Here is a 22425-nt window from a genome sequence, read left to right on the forward strand (position 1 = left end):
GGTAGATTTTACTATTTAATGTCATGTTTTCCTTGTTCTATCTGATGCACTCAGGTATTTGTTGTTACCTGAAGATAAAGGTATGCAATTAAATTAGTAATTAAGTGTGCACTCTGCACAATATTAAATGTAAACATGAAAAGGAATCGGGGACGTCATTTCACCAACATGCCAGGGGTAGCGGAAGTGACATCACACGAACCTTAACCTCTGATGACCCCACCCCAAAGTGACATCATGGGAAGCGATGGAACACAACCTTTCACCCCTTGAAAAAAACAGGAAGTAGCATCGCATAGAATTGTTCCTAAGTATGGTTACAATATCACTGCAATCTGACATGCATGTCATACAAGAATAAATCAACATATGTATCATTAATATCAGTGTGGCAGGCCCATATTACCAAATTACTTTGAATGCATGCAGACGTCCAAGGCCAAATGATAATGATGTGTTATTATATAGCACTTACGCTTAAGCGCTTTACATAGAACGAATAAACATTCAATATCACCCAACTTGTGTTGGTACTCATTTATAGACCTGAAAGATGAAAAGCTTAGTTGATCTTGTTGGGATTCGAACCTGCAACTTGCAGATCATACACATATCACAGCAGCCAGTGCTCAACCCACTGAGATACCTTACCGGCTATAGTAAAATTAGCAATTGCATGTCTGAATGTCCTCAAAGTGAGAAAGCAAATTACACTCTGTAGTGGATACCAATAAACTGGAAACTGTATAGAATACCAGGAAGACTATTTGTTATTCATATTCTTTCTTATTTAGGGTCACTGCTCAAAGTGTTACACTTGTGGAACCCCCTGTTTTTTTAAAAGGCATGGACAAGAAATCTAGACACTGCAGAACAAAGAGCAACATGACGCTGGCCACAGCCCAGGAGCTTTGATTTAAAAAGAAATGTAAACACCTTTTTTTTTCTTATTTTTTTTAAGAGGTAGCAAGCGAGACCACAGTGTAGCAAGGGAGACCTCAGGGGTCACAGTTGCAACCCCTGGCCACCCATAAATGACACCTGGGAAAGGACTAGTCCGTATACATCTTGCGCAGAACAACCATGACACACCTTTTTTATGCAAGGAATGCTCAAGCACTGCAATACAAACATTTATTCATTCAAATGAATGTACATTATGGGGTGAATAAATATGCAAGTGACCACCTAATGAAGTTAAGAGGACTCTGTGAGGAAGGACCCATACAAGCACATTGACGAGCTACCTGAAGACACACATGCAGATCTCTCAGAGGGGCTCTCCTTTTCTGGACCTCCTCTGCGGTACAGAGGGTCACATTACGGCCACAAACTGCAGGCTAAGCAGACACATATGCCGCTAGCAAGATTCCACTGATGAATGGCAGATCCTTTGTGGTGGTAGCAAGGGAGACATACACTATCAGAGCAGAGTGTGAATAATCAGTGTCTTTGCTGATAGACTGCAGAGTACTGCTGCACTGACAGGGCTCTGCTCCCACAGAAACCCTCACAGAATCAAATGGGCAGAAGGGCTGAGCTATCAGAGTTTAGATAGAGAGAGGAAAGAGAGAGAGAAAGAGGAAAGAGAAAGAGAGGAAAGAGGAAAGAGAGAGAGAGAGGAAAGAGAGACAGGAAAGAGAGGAAAGAGGAAAGAGAGAGAGAGAGGAAAGAGAGGAAAGAGAGACAGGAAAGAGAGACAGGAAAGAGAGACAGGAAAGAGAGGAAAGAGGGAGCGAGAGGAAGGAGAGAGAGGAAAAAGAGAGAGAGAGAAAAGAGAGAGAGAGGAAAGAGAGACAGGAAAGAGAGGAAAGAGGGAGAGAGAGGAAGGAGAGAGAGGAAAGAGAGAGAGAGGAAAGAGAGAGAGGAAAGAGAGACAAGAAAGAGAGGAAAGAGGGAGAGAGGAAGGAGAGAGAGAGAGGAAAGAGAGAGAGAGAGAGGCAAGAGAGAGAGAGGAAAGAGAGAGGTATGATATACGTCCAGGTGGCATACTGTAACATAGCGTAATGTTAAATGCACAGGACCATGTGTGGTGACACCTTGCCGGATGGTGCTCACAAAGCCCTCTTTCTGCAGGTGGGGGACAGGTGAGTCCTAGGGGGCTTTTATTAAGAAAAGAAAAATCTAAGTACTGCAGTACTGTGAGGTCTGTGCATCAAGGGTGGGTCAAACCGGTACAATCAACACTCAAGATACATGTTAGCACTTTAGTAAAAGGCCATTTATGTCTAGTTGTACATTGTCCTTGTTTCATGCCATCTTTGTTAAATGTTTCGCGTCATCTGTCTTCTACAGAAGGGCTCAGGCTTTAGGCCTGTTTAGAGGGAACACTCACAGAGTAAGACTATGGTGTATTAGAACATCACCTAATAGCAGAACACATTAAAGTAAGAAGTCAAAGAAAGGGAGAGAGAGTGAGAGAGATACATTAGAGAAAGAGACACATCTACAGATATATTGCAATATAACATCATTCAAGCAGAATCTATTGCAGTAAGTGACAGATGGTTGAGAGAGACGGGGAGACCTTATTTATTGGACATTTGTATGGTGCTTATACAAAAGTGTTTCCAGGCGCCACAAGACAAGTTGGAGGAGGTTCGAGGGGGGGGGGGGGCATAGGAAAGAAAGTAGAACAACAAAACGGTTATTAGGCCTTGTGACAATCCTACCTTGCAAATCCATACATGGTGGTAAGTGCGGAGGGGGGAGAAGGAGAAGTGCAGGAGTGGATGCCCAAAGGGAGGGGAGTGAGCAAGCGCTGGGGGGACAAGACAGCAGGTTCCATGGGAAGGAGAGGGGGAAGAGAGGATAAGTGCAGCGGGCAGGGTGGATCAGGCTAGGGCTATTCTGTGGAAGGGCGCCTTAGGGCAAGTGCTGGGAAGGATGCTGGGGGACTGGTAGGGCGTTGGTCTGGCAAATGAGAAGATGCGGTGTGGGCACCACATGCATATAATATAGTTGCTATTCTTTCATTTGATAGTACATGAAAACCTAGAGGCGCCCTTCAGAGACTCGATGTACGCTACATTGATACAAGAAAACTAAAGATAAACACAACAAAGGCCCCAGTCGCAGCAGCAAAGGGAACTTTAGCACAGGAGGGGAGAGGGAAGCAAGAGGAGGAAAGGAAAGTCTTGAGAAGTTTCGAGAACTTTAGAAGATCCGGCTCAAGTCTGAGGGGGGGGCAGTGAGACCATTCCAGAGGGAGGAACCAACCAAGCAAAGGGATCTACCTCCCACTTTCTGCTTGGAGAAATGTTTCTCCTTCCGAGGTCCATAAATGAGCACCACACACCGTGGGTAATAATAAGCAGCGCTCAGATACCTGAGGGTTCGTAGCGCTATATAAGTGCCAAATTATTATTATTATTATTATTATTATTATTATTATTATTATTATTATTATTTTATTTATTATGTTTGACCTGCAGAGAGTTGGAGCCAAAGGACCGAAGGACCCTAACAGGGAGGAATTTAGGGAGGGAAAGCTGGATGTAGAGACGCAAAGGGTCTTGAATTTGATCCTTGCAGTCACCAGAAGCCAGTCAAGTGATTTTAGGACTGGAAAGATGCAGTCCCTGGGATTCAGGCCAAGGATAAGTCTTGAAGTCCTTTTCTGGATTAGTTGAAGGAGACGAAGGGAGGAAAGAGACAGATTGAGGAAGAGGCTGTTGCACTAGTCCAGCCTGAAGAGAACCAGGGCTCTGGAGACGTTGAACTTCTGCTGGAGGTGAGGAAGCTAGAATGCCTCTGAGGAGGTGGAACTGAAAGGAGGACTTGTTGGCAAGATCTGTAATGTGTGGATAGAAAGAGAGAGAGGAGTCAAAGATGATCCAAAGGTTTTATGCCTCACAGATGGGTGAGGGCAGAGGGCCCACGAAGGGGGCCCAAAGAGTATTGGGGAAACAAGGAGCAGGCGTCCCAATGAGGATATTCGTCTTACTGCCATCAAGGCAGAGATCATTGGCAGAGTACCATGCCTGAATAGCAGTCAGGCAGTCAGGTATGAGAGAGGAGTGGGAGGGGTAGATGAAGGCAACTTAAAGGAGAGCTGTGTGTCATCTGCATAACACTGGAAATGAGGCAAGAAGGTGGAGATCAAGTAGGCCAGGTAAATGTTGAAGAGCAAATGTGATAGGATAGAGCCCTGAGGGACACCACAGGTAGAGAGTGATGTGGATGAGAGAAAATGACCCATTTGCACTTGGGAGGGTCTATTTGAAAGGAAGGAGGTCCATGGTGTGGAGTGTCAGTTGGAGGTGATCAGCTTCTCCATGAGTTTGCCCAAAAAAGGGGTGATAGAGATAGGGCAAAAGTTAGCCGGGCAAGAAGGGTCAGCAGATGGCTTGTTTAGGAGAGGGTGCACAAAAGAGTGCTTAAGGGGTTGTGGGAAGGAGCCAATGGCAAAGGAATGGTTGCAGAGGTCAGCCAAGGCTGGTACGAGAGGGCGTTGTTGCCCTTGATGGTTATGGAAGAGCAGGGGAGCACCTGTTTAGAAGAGACTTTCATAGAGAGATCAACTCTGGAGATCTCGTCTGGTGCAATGGGAGAAAAGGAGGAGAGTATGGCGGCAGGATGCAAAGGGGGACCAAGGGAGGCAAGAGAAGGGGTGGGTGGTGAGGGGAGCAGATGACAGTGAGGACAAGATGTTCAGAGTTTTGGAGAAGTGGGCAGCAAGTCAGTGCAGAGGGCCTCGGAGGGAGGAGAGGAGAGGAGGAGACTGCAGTAGGATTGGCAAGTTCTTTGCAGATTTAAAAAAGTTCAGCCATGTTATTGGTGGCGCCAGAGATGCAGGCTTGGACATGAGCCCTCTTCGTGGAGCAGATGGCGAGACAATATTTCCTTTGGAGTATGTGGCAGGTCAGTTTGTCAGAAGATGAGCTAAGTGCCTGCCACTTCTGCTCTGCCACTTTGCACTCGCATTTCAAAGCTGCCAAATCAGAGTCATACCAAGAGTTGAATTATGAGGCAGGCTTCATGTGGATCCTCATGGCGGGTGCACTGATGTTCAGGGTGTTGGAGATAGAGAGATGGAGGTTAGCTAGAACAGAGTCAGAAGGAGCGTCAAATGAAGGGGCGGAGGGGGGATGAAGGTAGAAGCAAATGCACAGACTGACACATGTTTCATCAATCAAATGACGGATAAGGAGACTGGCAGCGCGGGCAGAGGCATCATCATGGGACAGGGAAGGTCCAATATATTGCAGTAAATTACAGAAGAAAGAGGGAGAGAGGGTGGGAGAGGGAGAAAGGGAGATAGAGAGAGGGGGGGGTGGTTGTTGTGTAAATCCTAATAACATACTGTCACATAACATAATGGACACATAATGTATGGGAAACACATTGCAGAGAAAGGCAAGTATGGAGAAAGAAAAAGACATAGAGAATAATAGACATAATGGAGAGATATCTGACATAAATCCCAGTAACACACTTCAATGCAGGTGTCTGCCACCCTTGGCTCTCGAGATATTTTGGACTACAACTCACAGCTCCCTCATCATTGAATTTGATGTCTAGGGATGTTGGGTTTTGTAGTCCAAAACATCTGAAGAGCCAAAGGGGGCAGACCCCTGTTATAACGTTACATGGCATAAGGAATGGAGACTGTATACCATGTGCAATGCCTCCTAGGTGGATGGTGCTCGCAAGGTCCTCCTTTACAGAGGGGTGAAAAACAACATTCGGTGAATTCTGTTAAGTAAAATCCTAAATCGAACCATAGCAAAACACACTGCAGTATGGTACAGAACACAGGGAGAAAATGATAGTGAAAAAGAAAGACAGAGAGAAATGCAATCTAAATTTCAGAGACATAATGGAACATACATACCATAACATATGCAGAATGTATGCAGAACACATTAGAGTAAATTAGAGAAAGAAGGGAGATCATGCAGAGGATGGAAAGTACTACCCAGTGCACCACCTGTGCTGGTGCAGGCTTGTTCGGTGAATTCTCAGTGTGCTTTTCCACTTTGGGGTGAGAGTGGCCTTACAAGCTCTAGATGACCATACCAGGAGGGGAGTCTTGTAGAGGTTCTGTGTTAATATGATAGGCTAATAGTACAGTACCAAGAGCAAAGGTGGTGTATCAAGTATATTAGCTGTGCTTTTAAGCACACACAGGCCATTGTCCGGGCTACAGATACATGTCTATGCTGATTATGTTGTCCATTGACCCCTGTAATATGGGTGAGCAGGGTACACAATGAGACCAAACAAAATCCTGGGTAAAAAAGGAGTTTTATTTAGCTCAAAAATTCCACTTCTTGGTCAAGCACAAACATAAAATGTTAGGATAGTCTTTTCTCAACACTTCCACCAGTTCAAGAGTCTTCAAAAGTGCACAATATTTCTTTATATCTTTCACCAAACGCCGCCCTGCATGTCTCGTGTTGATGGGCTAAACAACCACCTCTGGCCCTTTCTGCAGCTCTTGTATGCATTGCTGTGTCTCTGCCATGGATGAATGTATTTACTTTTTCAGCATTCAGAGGATACCCTCTGCCACAAGTGATAGATAGACATGGGGCTTGATTCATGGATTATTTGCGGCGAAAAAAAACGGGATTTGTGCACCATTCTGCCCGCAAATCCCCATTTGTTAAACAGGGATTGGCGGGCAGAATGGCGCACAAATCCCGTTTTTTACGGCGCAAATAATCCATGAATCAGGGCCATGGAGTTTCTCTTCCACTTCCATAAAGAGCCAAAAGGTGGTTTTCTGTCACAGTTTTCACAGAGGAACTTAAGAAGTTCCTATAATTTCCCCTTCTTATGTTTCTGATTTACACCCGCTGCAAAACATCGGCCACCTTCTCTTGTCCTGCTCCTCTTCAATGCCACACCACTTGCTTGATACCCCTTTTCACCATGGAGTTAACCCCTTGTGGTTGGGGTCTCAAAACTGCCCCCTAGCCTGGCCTAAGCATGCTCTCTCATTCCTTTCTGCTCTTGCTAATTACCACCAGCCCCTTGCCTTTCTACGAGTTCCAAACCTCCCCCTGATGTCTTCATCCTGCCACCTCCTGATTTCTTCCCTCTACCCATTCCTTATGTCTTCCTTCTGCTGCCTCCTAATGTGCTTCTCCTTTTTATGGCTTCTTGTTGCCACCTCCTAATGTCTCCCCCTATTACCGCCAAATGCCCCCTGACCCCCTCTTGTCTCTAACCTCCTTGGCTCTCTCTCCATCCTGTCCCTTGCTACAAAATATGGCCACAATCTTCTCCAATCGCCCCCACCACCTTGGTGTGTAATGTGTGCGGAGGCTGTGCTGCAGCTTTAAGAGGTTAGTCTTCCATCTTGGATTTCTTGCCTGTTTGAGTCTGTATGTGAACCTGAACACTATTTTGTAATTGGAGTTGTTGTGCAAACACTTCAATAACAGATTGCAGTAGTGCTGACAATGTAAAGTGAACTGGAAACAGGTTTCCTTAGGGAGATGTGCTATAAACATTCGAAAGAGCAAGCTCGCAGGTACTGGTAAAGTCAAGTGAACCAGAGGAACATTGCTTTTTGGTTGTTGTGTTTCAAACACTCTAAAAGAACTGGAGCAGACAAACTGACAGCCTCCATTGTGCCAGAGAAATATTGCCTTATGGATATTGTGGTCCAAACACTCAAAAGACTGGGGTGCGAAGGTGCTGACAAAGTCAAGCGAACTAGAGTACCGGGAGTTATGATAAAAACATTACAAAGACAATGCAGAGGTGCTAACAAAGACAAGTGAACAAGGAAGAAGAGTGCCTTGAGAGTTCAGCCCCTTGCACTCCAACAACACTCTGTGGGAACACTAGTGGAGATGATTAAGTCAGGGACATACAGAGAATGCGTTGTAAGGTCATTTGCAGAATACACAGAGAGGCTGATACTGACAAAGAAAGAAGAGAAAGATTGAGCAAGAAAAATAATAAAATAATGAAAATGATACTCATCTAACGGAACCTTCAATGTCCTTACTTGAAAGATTACAGAACATTCAAAGAAAAGTTATAATACGCACTGTGGAAGATTCTGGTGGAGCAGAGTCAACCGGGCTTCAAGGCGGCTGCAGTTCTTCGAGCCTTGTGGGGTATTTTCCTGTGATGTTCAGTTGGCACAGCATCACGTGAGGTGATGCCAGGTGACCGTGGATTTGTGTGATGAAAACAGTCCTGCTCCCAATGAGCAACATGGAGTATAGAAAGAGTGCTCCATCAAGCTGCTATAGAAAGCGATTCCCACATGCTCTGTGGATCTTTATAAAAATGGACAAGATGGAGGTAGTGTGCTATCTAGATGTAAAAATAACCAATCTCTGGGAGCTAACCTGGGTTACCAGATCTATCAATCTCCTCTAGGCGTGGGACAAGTACACAGAGTGCAGTGACTGATGGGTCACCATGGTGCTAGTAGCGGCTGATCCAGGGTTCCTGCACTTCCGTTAATGCAGCACTACCGGAAGCCACTGACAGACCAGTGTCTCCAATCCACATGAAGATGGGCGGCATCAATGTAAGCTCTGCAAAATGAAAAGCTGCAAATATGAAGAACATAATGGAATTAGAATCGCTGACCTATATAACCATCACCGGAACATGGTTCGCAAATGACTGCCACCATCATAGGCACGCCGGTGCAGGTAAATGTGAACATTATAACAAAGAACAGACCCAAGAAAAAAGGGCCTTGGTAATGCATGTATCTAACCTCACTCCCTCACTTTCCACCCCAATGTTGCCAGCAGCTTCTACTATTTTGAACATGGCTACAAATTCCTGCCAAACCCCAAAAGTTCACTTTGATTATCAGCACGCACTTACCGGCCACCAGGCAGCATCCCAACATCCTTGAGGGATTGAGAGAAATCATGGTGTCACCAAACAGCTAAGCTTTAATGATGGGTGGCCTCTGCTTGTGGCTCAATATTAAAGAAAATGGCTCCGCTCAAGCATTTCTATACACAATGCATTGCTTAGGTTTCATGCCATTAATTCGAGGACCTATTCACATACAAATGCACACGCTGGATTGTCCATGGCTCATAAAACTGTCAAACACCATGGCCATACCTTAACAACCCATTGCGTCTTAAACAGCCAGACTTAGGCCACACCAAAGACCCTGAAGAGTTGTCATCAAGCCTGACAAGAGTTATCACAAACACACTTGATTCAATAAACTTCACCCATCGTCAAAATAAAGAAGCCTACCAATCGGGCAAACAATAAATGATTAAATAATTCCTTGTCCATCTTGTAAAGAGGACATCAGAAGCTATAATGGACGTGTGAAAAGCCCCAAAGTGCTTTCGGTATGCCAGAAAATACAGATTTGCCATGGACCAGAAAAATGCAATGAATGCATTAACCGGCCTGCCATTAAACCGGAAGGGCTTTTCGCCACTTTGAAGGAACTGGTCTCAAGCTGCCTGATCATTGGAAACAAACGAACATCCACCCCGATTTCCTAAAGAAAGCAGTAATCATTCACCTACTAAACAAAAACTAATGAATAAAGAGATCACACCCAAATGTCCTTGTCAACTACTGCCCCATCTCCAAAAAAGGTAGCAGGTGACCTTCTCGCGAAAGAACACGGCAGGATAACCTGTTCAGTGGTTTGTAACCACTTTGAGATTTTGCACCCATCTGCGTTTTGCTCACTGTACCTTTCACAGATGGGAAATTGCCATTTGCATATCAGTCTTTGTCCCGCCCACAGTCCAGCACCGAAATGCTATGGCAATTACTCTCTGAACAAGAGTACCAACAGCAACCCCATACACGTGTTTCAGCCTGGTTGGGCCTCATCACTGAGGTGAAGCTGTGCCTCTCTGAGCACAGTGAGCAGGGAGTCCACGTCTGGTTGCCCCCAGGTAACCTAGGGTGACCAACCCCAAGTTCCTTCCAAAAATACAAAAAAGGTAGCAGGCACCCCTTTCTCAAAAGAACATGGCATGATAACCTGTTCAGTGGTTTGTAACCCATCGCCACCGTCCCCTGATATGATATGATATGATATGGCATTTGTAACGCGCCTATACACAAAAGTGTTTCAAGGCGCGACGAGGCAGGGAGGGGGGAACAAGGGGAGACAGACAACGATCCTACTAGGCCAGGTGTCATTCAGATCACGCAAGTGCAGGGGAAGGGGGAAGGGACAAAGCGCAAGGGGAGAGGAAGGGGCAAGTGGAGGTCAAACCAACTGGGCAGGCTGTGACACTACAACTGCAGGAATATAGCAAACTCCACTAGCTTGTCCACAAAAAACAGTCAGATTTAAGGTCTCATTGCTGGACAACAGAAAATAAATATTGCTTAACCTGATTGTAATCTACATAGTAACCATTATTTAACTGGATCTAACCACCACCACCAACAACACCTTGGAACATAACACCTGGCTCGTAAGACTAAGCTTAGGGCATGCAATAACCTATTGCCATCTTGCAGTATTTTCAGAGGAAATACCACAAAACTCATCAACAGGCCCCAGATAAATAAATGCAGAGGATTATTTTGGTAAACTTTTCTTGCACCAGATTGAGGTGTGATGGAAGCACAGAGAAGAGGGCTTTTGCTTGAGCAAGGCCCCATATGGCGGGTTTATCCAAAGGGGAAAAGGGCGTATGGCATGGATGGAAGCTTTGCATAAAGAAATAGATTGGATAATAGAACTGTGCCCACAGTTGAGACCAGGCTGGGTATGATCCTTCTGTTTGAGGTCTAAAGGCCACAAGGGTAAAGACAGACACATAAAAGAGTGTGGGCTGACCCTGGCGGTCTCAAGACCACAAATGGGGGCCCTGGTGAGGGTCGGAAAGGGGGATACAGTGGAAGGGATGCAGGAGAGAGGGCCGGGGTAGGCAAGGGGGTGAGCGGAATGGGACTCACCCAAAGGTGCTGTCATAGAGAGTCCATGTGTAGGTGTGGAAGGGGCCCCTAGGGGTCCCTTATGTCTATGGAGACAAGGCCAGTCACCACACATGATAGATACGCCAGACATGAGGTTGTATTCCCAAAGCTAGGGTTTATTGCAAAGCAAAAGTCTCAGTTGGCCAACTGGGTCTCACGCCCCGCGACGTGTATCTCTAGACCTCGAGGGACGCAAGAGAGTGAATTATGTACATCAGTTACATATATACAGAATGCATATCAAACAATCAGCTATGACATGTTTAACACCCCCCCTTTATTGGGTTTCTTTGAACTTGGTGTGATGATGGACATTTTCTACAACTATGACACCTTCAAACATCTATTCTAGTAACAATTTGCAATTTGTGAGTGCGGAGGCATCTTTCGGTTGTTGAACAGAACACAGCGCTTCTGTTGTTGGAAGCGAGCTTCATACAGGGGGAGAGTTGCATTCCAGACCTTGCTATCTATGAGGTGCTATTCGTGTCCTGGGAGCCGACACGCTCTAACGGGGCTCAGCAAAGGGGGGCCATAAGAAGAGTATAATTCAAGCCTTTAGCTGCTTTATTCTAACATATTCTACCATATAACGAGACTGGCTGGCAGCTGCGAAATGATTAAATGCCCTGTAGCTCTGCTTCAAGGCTACATTCGGGAGAGAGCCGGGCATTCTTCCTGGCGCTGCCTACATTGTGTTTCAACAAACTCTTGTTATCCTCGCTGCCCTGCGGCCTTGTCCTTTTGCGTGCAGACAACAATGTTTTACAGTCGAACAGTGTAAGCAGAAAAATGTACTGCGAAGCAACAAGAACAGAAAGCAATGAGCAATGGTTAGAAAACAAAATGGCGATTCTTGTTACATCAAAATGGCCGTTCATTGGCAAACTCGGAAACCTATATTTTGTCACATCGTGCATGAGACGGTTGGCCCACGGCCATCAAAATACATTTGCGGTCACAAAGTAGAGGTATCAATTTTTCTAGACTGACAAACCCTCCTTTGGCCGTATGCCAAACGTCTCATCTATTTATTGAAACCTCCTCTAATGATGATGAGTCTGAAGTACTTATGTCTGAATTTTTCATGCCATCGTAAACATCATCGTCTTCATCAATATCTATAGCCATCAACTCTTTTACTGTTTTCATCTCATTTGTGTCTTGGTCAGCTCGACCATGAGTTTGTTTTTTTCTTGTCATCATATGCATACATCCCTCTGTACATCCCTCAGTTATTTCAGCACAAACTATTGGTAGGCAGTGTATGCAACAACAGCACGTTATGAATATTCCAAACACCACTACTAATATTGAAATCAACTTCCATCCCCAAGAACACTGTATTCCCAAAACCAAGACCCTATTCCCCAGCTTCCTTCTTCAGTAGGGAGTTCGGAGCTTAGGACATGCATTTTCTTTATCACTTCAAATATCGTAGAGGAATAGTCATCTACATATACGCAACACGCTGATCCCACTATTTTGCAAATTCCCCTACGATCAACCAGGATCACATCGAGAGCCATTCTATTTTGCAGCGTCATCAACCAGATTCCTCTTTCTTCCAACATCATGTTAAATAGTATATCTGTCGTTGTGTTTATGGTATTTTTTAGTATTCTGGACGGCTGCCTTATATTATAGGAGTTCACTATCTGCCCTAAGAATGGAATGAATGATTTTGCTACGTCATTCGCTATCAAAACACCCTCGCTAGTCCTTTTGTCTCTAGCTCTGGATAGTCTGGCCATGTCTGCTGTTTCTAAGAGGAATACTCCTGGGAACAGTAGACCTAGGTAACATGTACCTCCCCAGTTTCTGGGCAACCAAGGATATGCTTTCTCTCCACATATAAAATAAACTGGATCTCCCACATATACTGGTTCTATTTCCCATTTTAATACCACTGTATTCATGCATCCAGTATATGTTCCGACTGAAAAAGAGCCTTTCTTTTTTAGACAAAAAGGGACAGTTCTTGGGCTATAATTCACTGTGTAAGATGGGGGGATTGCATCTTTGTCCCCATCTGTTCTTACACGAAACGTCATTACAGATGTTTTTCTGGTGGGGACAATCTATCTTGTCTATTTTGTCGTGTTATCTTTCGCATACTTTTCCTCGTGGGCTCTGGGGCCATTAGTTGTGCTTTATGGAATATGGAACAACCCACAGGCTTCATTATTATTTACTCAAACTCATTCATGTTGGTTGTATCTAATTGACCCGTACTACTCTCATTCCATTTCCCATAGAACATTGCACCTAAAGATGCACTACATGCAGAACGTAATGGTAATGGCTGTACATACCAACCTATTCCTTTCCCAGCATGCTGTGGTAAATGGGCACATACCCAGCAATTTGTTTTCTTCAGAATTGCATGTGTCATGTTCATAATTAATAACAAGGTGTTATTGCCAAAACCTTCCCTGTGTCTTTCTTCCATTGGGGGCAGGGTATAAGAAATCACCTGAACCGGGCTTTCAGTAGTGGATATATTAACTTTTGGTAAAAACATTTCTAATGGGTGTATCGCTTCCACATACCATAATATTAGGGATGTCGTTATTGGTGCTACCACGCTCATAAAGCACATAATTATTGTCAGTGCCAGCATACAATTCTTTTTACCATGCGTTTTTCTTAAGCTTACAGTCTTTATAATTGACTCATTCTCAGCAGTGGTGCAGGAGGAGGCTGGAACCGGTCCCGACATGTTTCTCATCGTCCTTCTTCTTCCTTATTACAGTTCGTCGTGGATATTTCTCTTCGTTGCGCTTGCTCTGATGTCAATAGGTTCAACGGAATTGTCACAATTCAGTTCTGCCAGTCCTTTATAGCCTGGATTTGCTTATTTATTTTTAGGCAAGATCACTTGTACTTTCTCATACTGCTCAGAGGACTTTTGATCAGTTATCTTATTGCCTTAGTACCATGTGCGCCCAGCTTGTCCACTCTGGTTCAGGACACATGTACTTTTTATGATCGCACAGAGGAGCCGCAAGTCTTGAATTGTCCGACTTGCACAATTCTCACGCTTCTCTACTCTACACCTCTAGTTCTTTCTCCGTCCATGACCAGAACCAGAGGTTGACATAAACACCAAAGAACTGTGGATCACTTTGTCTTTTGAGGCTGCAAATTGTATCGGCTCACTCCTGGTATCGTGTGATCCGTGAACAGTGCCGGTGCACTTCCAGATCCAGGCTCAGAGTCAGCCTGTAGCGCTACTGCAGGTGCTGGTGTGTGCCGCGCCAGTGATGCAGATTCGGTCTTTGGCGTGCTGGCAAGTGCTGGTGGGCGCCAAAGGGGTACACGTTTCGTTTCTGCTGGTATTTGCAGGGCAGATTTCGTGTCGGCCAACAGTGATGTTGATTCTGCTGGGCAACGTTGGGGCACTCTTTGCCCTTCCCCTTTTTTGGCAATCGTCTCAGGCTTTGTTTCGAGTTTCACTTCTCGTTTGGGCAGATTTGGTGGCTGCTTACTGGCAACAGTTTCTTCCGCTTCTGGGAACGCTGTCTCTTTCCGGTCCTCTGGGTCAGGCAAGTCTTTCAGTGAAGTTGGAATCTTTTTGGCATGAGTGGCATGGATCCCTGACTTCCGTCCATCCACCCGTATAGCCGTCTGCGTTGCCAAGAGTACTTGATAGGGGCTGCGCCACCTGGGTGCTAACGATAACTTTCTTTCAAAAAGTTTAAGCAGCACCCAGTCTCCTGGCTCCAGCGCGTGCCCAGGACCGGTGTATCTCACTGGTAATGCCTCCTGCACCTGCTGATGAATCAAACACAATTTCTGCATTAAAAGGCCACAATAAGTACTAAGCACAGGATGTTCTACCTCTCTAAGTCGTTTTGGCTGAGGTGCGCACCACACATTTTGCCTGTACAGACATACGCATGCATAGTAGCGCTATTGGTAATGCATCCACCCAACTCAACTTGCTTCCCGCGCATATTTTACTGATCTTCGATTTGAGAATCCCGTTGTGCCTCTCCACAAGACCGGCCGAACTCGGATGCCTTGAACTATGGAATCTCTTATCGATCTGAAGACCCGCACATATCTGTAACACCACTGCACCCACAAAATGTGGGCCATTATCGGACCATAAATCACAGGGCAAGCCAAATCGGGAAAAATATTCCTTAAGCATTACTTTTGCCATGCTCATTGCTGTGCAGTCGTTCAAGGGATATGCCTCCACCCACTTACTGAATGCACAGATCACCACTAAGAGGTATTTTAAGTTTTGGCATCTCTCCATCTCTATGAAATCAAAATGGATCACCTCAACCGGCATAGAGGGCGGGCCAAAACTGCCTATTGGAGTCACTGTTCCCTTGCCTACATTGTGTTGTAAACACGTGATACAGTTCTGCACCAACCTCTCTGCATTCTTCTCTATGTTTACATTCTGCCATACTGTAGATAGGTGCTGTATTATCTTTTTCGCACAGCATTCTTCTTTATGTTTACATTCTGCCATACTGTAGATAGGTGCTGTATTATCTTTTTCGCACAGATGTGGGTAGGGCTGTGGACCATTGTGGCCATTGCAGTCACATAGGAATTTGGCAAAATCCAGTTTCTAGTTCCCTTGTCCACCCAACAACCTTCCAGATCCAACTCAGCAGAGCCCTCTGCCCACCCTTGTATTTCATCGGCCGTAGCTTCGGCCTGCATTTCTTTGACAGTGGCAACTCCATTTTCTATCATACAGGGTACTTCCTCAGTCTGAACCGTCATCATTTTGGTATTTAAATCAGTGGCAGTTTGTTTCGTAATTCTGTCTGCAAACGCGTTTCCCTCTCCTACTTTGCATGTTACCTTTTTGTGTGCCTCGCATTTCACTATTGCCAGGCGTTTTGGAAGCGTGAGTGCAGAAAGCAATCGTACAATCAAAGGGCCATGTTGAATTCTGGCACCATGTGATGTCAAAAACCCCCTCTCAGCCCAGAGTCGACCAAAGTTATGAACCACCCCAAAAGCATACTGACTATCAGTATTTATATTCGAATTCAAATTTTCAGAAATCTTGCAGGCTCTGGTTAATCCTATTATCTCTGCGGCTTGTGCCGAATTGTAGGGGATTCTTTTGCTCTCTACAATGCTCTCTAGGGTAGTGATAGCATATGCGGCAGTTGTCGTGCCATCTGGTAATTTATAACATGAGCTGTCACAAAATAACTCTCCATCTGGATCTTTCTGTGGGGTATCACTTAAATCAACTCTCCCCCTGGTTTCTTCCTCAGTGACCATTAAGCAATCGTGGGGGGTTTGATTCATTCTCCCCAATTTCTTTTATGGGTAGTGGCATTAATTTTGCAGGATTCACAGCGCTCGCTACACCCCATAATTTGGATATGGGGCGCGAACAAGATAATCTCTTATCTTGTCAATCTAGCAGAGGTGAGGTGTTGCGTCTGTGTCTTATTTAATATAACGTTTATGTCATGTGGCACCATCAGAATTAAAGTGTGCCCCATTACCATCCCTTCTGTTTGTTTCACTGACGCAGCTGCCGCAACAGATTGCAAACATCGTAGTAGTGCGCGCGCTACAGGGTCCAGCGCAGAAGAAAAATAGCCGCATGGCCTATTTCTTCCACCTTGTTCCTGTGTCAAAACCGCCAATGCACATCCTTCACTTTCACACACAAAAAGTCTTAAAACCTTCTCATAATTTGGCGTGCCCAAAACTGGAGCCGAGCATAAATAATGCAGTTTTCAATTGATCAAATGCTTTCTGACATTCCTCATCCCACTGTAACGGCATAACCGCATCTTTCTTAGTCAAATTCACCATTGGTTTCACAATTAACGTAAAATTACCAATCCATTGTCGGCAATATGAAGCCATGCCTATTATGGCTCTGACTCCTTTTTGTGTCTTTGGAATAGGCATACAAGAAATACTTTCTATGCGTTCTGGCGTTAGCCTTCTCCCTTCTTTCGAAAGTAGGTAGCCCAAATAGGCCACCTCCTTTTGATTATATTGAAATTTCTTCAAACTAGCTTTATGGCCATGTGCCGCTAGGTGAGACAGTAGTAATACAGTGCTTTCTTTACAAATATCCTCTGTGTCAGCAGCTAACAATAGATTGTCTATGTATTGCAAGAGTACACAACCCACTGGTAATTCTAGCATGTCTAGCTGCTCTTTAATGCTCTACTGTAAATACTCTGACTTTCCGTGTAACCTTGCGGAATCCGCGTGAATGTAAATGATCGTCCTCCTAATGTGAACGCGAACAAATATCTGCTGTCCTTGTCCACTGGAATGCTGAAGAACGCGGTTTTCAGATCAACTACACTAAAATATTCTGCTGAAACAGGTATCATTGTCAATATTGTAGTGACATCTGGCACTAAAGAAAATTGTGGATCTACTACCTTGTTTAATGCGCGCAAATCAATTATAAAACGATATGGTACTTCCATTCCCTCCTTTTTTATAAACTGGAAGAATCGGGCTGTTGCATGTACTGTCTGTAATTTCTTCAATTACCCCTAATTTCACCAAATCTGTAACAATACTCTTCAATCCTTTCTCACCTTCAGCTGAAATTCTGTATTGGGGAATTCGCGCTAGGGTAACACCTTCTTTCAAAATGATCTTTACTGGCTCTATCTTCAAGCATCCTACATCGTTGTCATGCATTGCCCATATACAGGTTGGCACTTTACTTAGTTCTCCTGTTAAAGTCTCAGACATGAATTCTGACACATGGGCATCGTGTGGCCAAATCGTTAGGAACACCCTGTCTGCCGTGCAATGTATAACGGAACCTCATTTTTTCGCGCTCCTGTGTCTACAAGAATCTGTGCTCCTCATTCCCGACTCTCATTTCTACGTAGGGTCCTCTCTGATTCACGGGAATAGACACTGGTTCCGACCCCTGTCCTGGGCTGTCCTATTGGGGAAATAACACATCGTCCGATGTGTAATCATTGCTGTTACTGTAATACGTGTTTGGCTGTGTATCGAAAACGTTCCCACTCTTTCCTCTATTTCCCCCACTCTGGTTTCCATACTGTTGGTTTTGCTGTCCCTGGCTCTGGTTAGGGGCATTTTGGTTTTGGGCTTGGTTTTGATTACCTCCATTATTGTGGTGCTGCTGCATACTATTCCTATTTGGTCCATTAGCTCCTTGGTGTCCTCTATGCTGTCTCCTCTGACCAGACCCATTTCTATTCTGCAGATGCGGACATTGCACTCGCCAGTGTCCTTCCTCCTTACAGTACGCACACTGATTTGGTCCCACTGTTCCCCCATGCATATTCGAATTACTCCTTCCTTGTGCATTCCCTCTCCCTCTATTGTGTCCTACTACTTGCTGTAGTAGCACCCGTGTTTTCAGATTTACCCTATCCTTCTCTTTTTCTTTTTCCACAGTCGCTCTGTGCTCATAATATTGGGCCATGTGTAATACTTCGCCCAACGTTTTTGCTTGCCATGCACTCTCTGATGTCATTATTAGATCCTGGATTGGAAGTTTTAACCCCCTCACATATTTGTCAACAAATAACCTCTTTCCCGCTTCCGAGCCCACATCCTGCCCGCTGAAGTCTGTGAATACTTATTCAAATCTGTTAAAATAATCTGTAGCTAACTCATCCTTGCCTTGTACACATGCAGTCAATTTGTCCCATTGAATTCTTTTCTCTGGGACAATTTCTTTTAATTTCTGCACTATACGTGCTGGTAATGCTACTAGGTTCGGTCCTGGTGTTCCTCCAACCGCTTTATTCCTGTCTTCTATTATCAAGTCCGCCCATGTGGCGCCAAAGGTCGTTGGGTCATCCACCTTTCTTATTTGTTTCCATATATCTGCTGGCAGGATCACTGGGAATATTAGGTCTATGTCACCCATGGTAAGCACGGATGATTGCAGGCAGGACTCTACTTCCTTGTAAAACCCTGCAGGATTCTTTCTTATATCAGGAATCGTCTGCTTTATGTTGTTCAACTCCTGTCTGGAAAAGGGGACATGCACATATTGTCCGGTATAATGGGTTGGTTTTACCTGCGCTGCTACATTGCCCGCTGCGGGAACCTCTGCTTTGGGCACAAAGGTAGGTGGGACCTCTCTCATAGGAAATGCCCCACTTACTGTGCCTCCCCCTACAGCGTGCTAATGCATTCAAATCTAACAATCGCTGCGGTGGTAATTTCCCAATTAACTGTTTCCATTTTTCCACCAAATATTCACCCATGCATTCCAACACTACCTGTCTTTCGTTGCTTCTTCGGAAGTCATATATCGAAGCCAATGTTGTCGTTCCATCATTCCCGCCTATATACATCTCTGCCTGTTGCTGCAATTCCACCTTCCTTTCTTTGCTGATCACGCTGCGAGTTACCCTCGTGCATCCCTGTTGTTCAGTCCCGCCTCTCGCCCCCGTGGTTTCAACTTCAACCCCGGGAGGAACGGATGGTACCGAGTTTGTGTCTGAGGCGGGAGGTGCGGATGGGACAATGGGAACAGGGAGTGTCTGTTGTGGGCCTGGTTGGCTAATAGGAAGTGTTACATGCGTGGTCTGTGGCTGGGGGAGGGCTTGAGCTACCGGAGGGAAAGCTTGGGCTACGAGCGGGGTTTGGGCAATAGTTACTGACGTGTCTGGCCTCACTTCTGATCTTGGGCCTTGTTTTGTATGGGTCAATATGTTTTCTATCAATTCATCTGCTATGTGTAATTCTCGTTGTGGGTATATTTTTTCTATATTCAACTGGTCACGCCTACCTGCCCTTCTTAGACTCTCAGTCCACTCCTCCTCTTCTTTCTCTTCCGCTACTTCACCTTTCGATTTATGCCTGCGCGCATGCTTCGCTCTACTACTAAATCGGAGCATTGCTTCCCTTCTCCAGTCTTTAATAGTCTCAAATGCTGCAGGACGCGCTTTCTTTCTTATCAACATCCTTTCCAAGTTATCTAATCTTGCTATCTCAAAACTACCATTAATCGGCCACTGATGGTCTTGTTGCTTTCCGGTTGCCTATGCCAAGTCTCACAGAATATTATCGCACCCACTCCATACTTCACATACATCTCATATGCCGGCGTTCCCCCAGGTGGTACAATTTGGCCATCTTCCAAAGATTGTCTACCACAGCGGAAAAACCCCGCTAGGGTGGACAATACCCCAGGCATGTTTCAACCTTCCCCCTGGTTAATCAACCTTACCTAGGGTGTTTGATTTTGCAAAGTCAACTCTCAACCAATATCAGGATTACTTTGAATCGGGGAATGACACAACCGATAAATCAAGTCGTCTGTATACTGACGCACCAAATGACGTTGTGACTGCGTTTCTTGGCTTCCGCCTTGTTTTGGGACCCTCACCTCCTTGTTCTCTAGCCAGGCACGTCAATCAGGGATCAGATGTGTGCAGATGTGCAAAGGAGCCTCTCATCACTTCTACAGGGCGCACCAAACACCTCTTGTTCTCCGCCTTACCCAATTACAACGTATGCGATGGAACAAGTGGGGGAGGGTCCCTGTTCGGGCGCCATCTTGAAAGGGGCCCCTAGGGGTCCCTTACGTCTATGGAAACAAGGCGAGTCACCACACACGATAGATACGCCAGACACGAGCTTGTATTGCCAAAGCTAGGGTTTATTGCAAAGCAAAAGTCTCAGTTGGCCAACTCAGTCTCACGCCCCGCGACGTGTATCTCTAGACCTCGAGGGACGCAAGAGAGTGAATTACGTACATCAGTTACATATATACAGAATGCATATGAAACAATCAGCTATGACATGTTTAACACCCCCCTTTATTGGGTTTCTTTGAACTTGGTGTGATGATGGACATTTTCTACAACTATGACACCTTCAAACATCTATTCTAGTAACAATTTGCAATTTGTGAGTGCGGAGGCATCTTTCAGTTGTTGAACAGAACACAGCGCTTCTGTTGTTGGAAGCGAGCTTCATACAGGGGGAGAGTTGCATTCCAGACCTTGCTATCTATGAGGTGCTATTCGTGTCCTGGGAGCCAACACACTTTAACGGGGCTCAGCAAAGGGGGGCCGTAAGAAGAGCATAATTCAAGCCTTTAGCTGCTTTATTCTAACATATTTTACCATATAACGAGACTGGCTGGCAGCTGCGAAATGATTAAAGGCCCTGTAGCTCTGCTTCAAGGATACATTCGGGAGGGAGCTGGGCATTCTTCTTGGTGCTGCCTACGTTGTGTTTCAATGAACTCTTGTTATCCTCGCGGCCCTCGGGCCTTATTCTTTTACGTGCAGACAACAATGTTTTACAGTCGAGCAGTGTAAGCAGAAAAATGTACTGCGAAGCAACAAGAACAGAAAGCAATGAGCAATGGTTAGAAAACAAAATGGCGATTCTTGTTACATCAAAATGGCCGTTCATTGGCAAACTCGGAAACCTATATTTTGTCACATCGTGCATGAGACGGTTGGCCCACGGCCATCAAAATACGTTTGCGGTCACAAAGTAGAGGTATCAATTTTTCTAGACTGACAGGTGCGGCCTTGCCTTACGCAATGTTGCGCTTCTGACAGTGCCATTTAGACATAGAACCAATCCATGCGAGGCTGCAGGAAGTTTAAAAGAAGATCGTAGGAAGCAGAGAGCTCACGTGCATCACAGAAGAGATCGGAGAAGATGCAAGTGGCACATACACAACGTATTAAGCGCCAGTGTTGCCTGCAGCCTCTATAATTGGAGAACAAGATGGAAAGGATAGAAACTGAGAACAGTGATGCTTACAGGACTGCTGAGAAATTGGAGAATTCTGCTGCCCTTAATTTCTCAAGAAGTGGCTCCAGATCCCGACGGGGAACCATTCTTCTTCCTGCGGCCTTCAGGCAGCCATTGAGGAGGCCAGACCAGCCCTCAGACCAGGGCCCGCGGAATTGTGGGTCCCTGTACCCCTGTTCCTTGGCCTGTGCTCTGAGACCCTCGGCAGGAGGAACGAGCTGCAGAGAAACACATGTTTGAAGTGGAGAGCTACAGCAGGGGAACCGTTGGGACGGGGAGTGACCCACAGCGCCACAAGAGAAAGGTGTTTTTCTTTGTTAATGAGAACGCTGTCAAAGACTTTTTAGAGCAAATGTGATTGAGGTAACATCCACTTGAGTATTGAGCTGTCATGAGTAGCAGTTTTTGTGAACAACCTTGTGAACTTTCCTTGCTTGTGCTCTAGGTTACAGTGTTGTTCAACGGTGCCTTGGGCCTTTTTTCCTTGCTTATGCTCCTGTTGATGCATTGTTGCAGAGTTCTAAGGACTTAGAGGCGAGACAGACACCTACCTGCAGGGCTGGCCTGAGAGGCTGTTTGTTTTGTATCAGAGATTTCAGTGTCACCTTTCACGCTGGCCTATTGTAACCACTAAGCGGAGGGATACTGTAGTTTGATTTGCAGTAATTAGGTTGCACCTTTAAGCAATCATGAGCATGGGCAACGATGTTATGTCCTTTCGTGATGTTTGGACCTAATGTCAAGGAAATTGTGATGTGTTACTTACACGTGCCTTTCAATATGAAG

General features: G+C 45.3%; 1 protein-coding gene across 3 annotated transcripts in view; it reads left to right on the forward strand.

The window, feature by feature from the left end:
- The window catches only part of LOC138526244 (arylsulfatase D-like), a 796293-nt gene that overhangs the window by 60143 nt on the left and 713725 nt on the right, over positions 1–22425 (forward strand). The gene's annotated exons all lie outside the window — the stretch shown is intronic.

This window comes from Ambystoma mexicanum, chromosome 7p, assembly GCF_040938575.1.
Source record: "Ambystoma mexicanum isolate Mex_15411 chromosome 7p, UKY_AmexF1_1, whole genome shotgun sequence".
Classification (NCBI taxonomy): Eukaryota; Metazoa; Chordata; class Amphibia; order Caudata; family Ambystomatidae; genus Ambystoma; species Ambystoma mexicanum.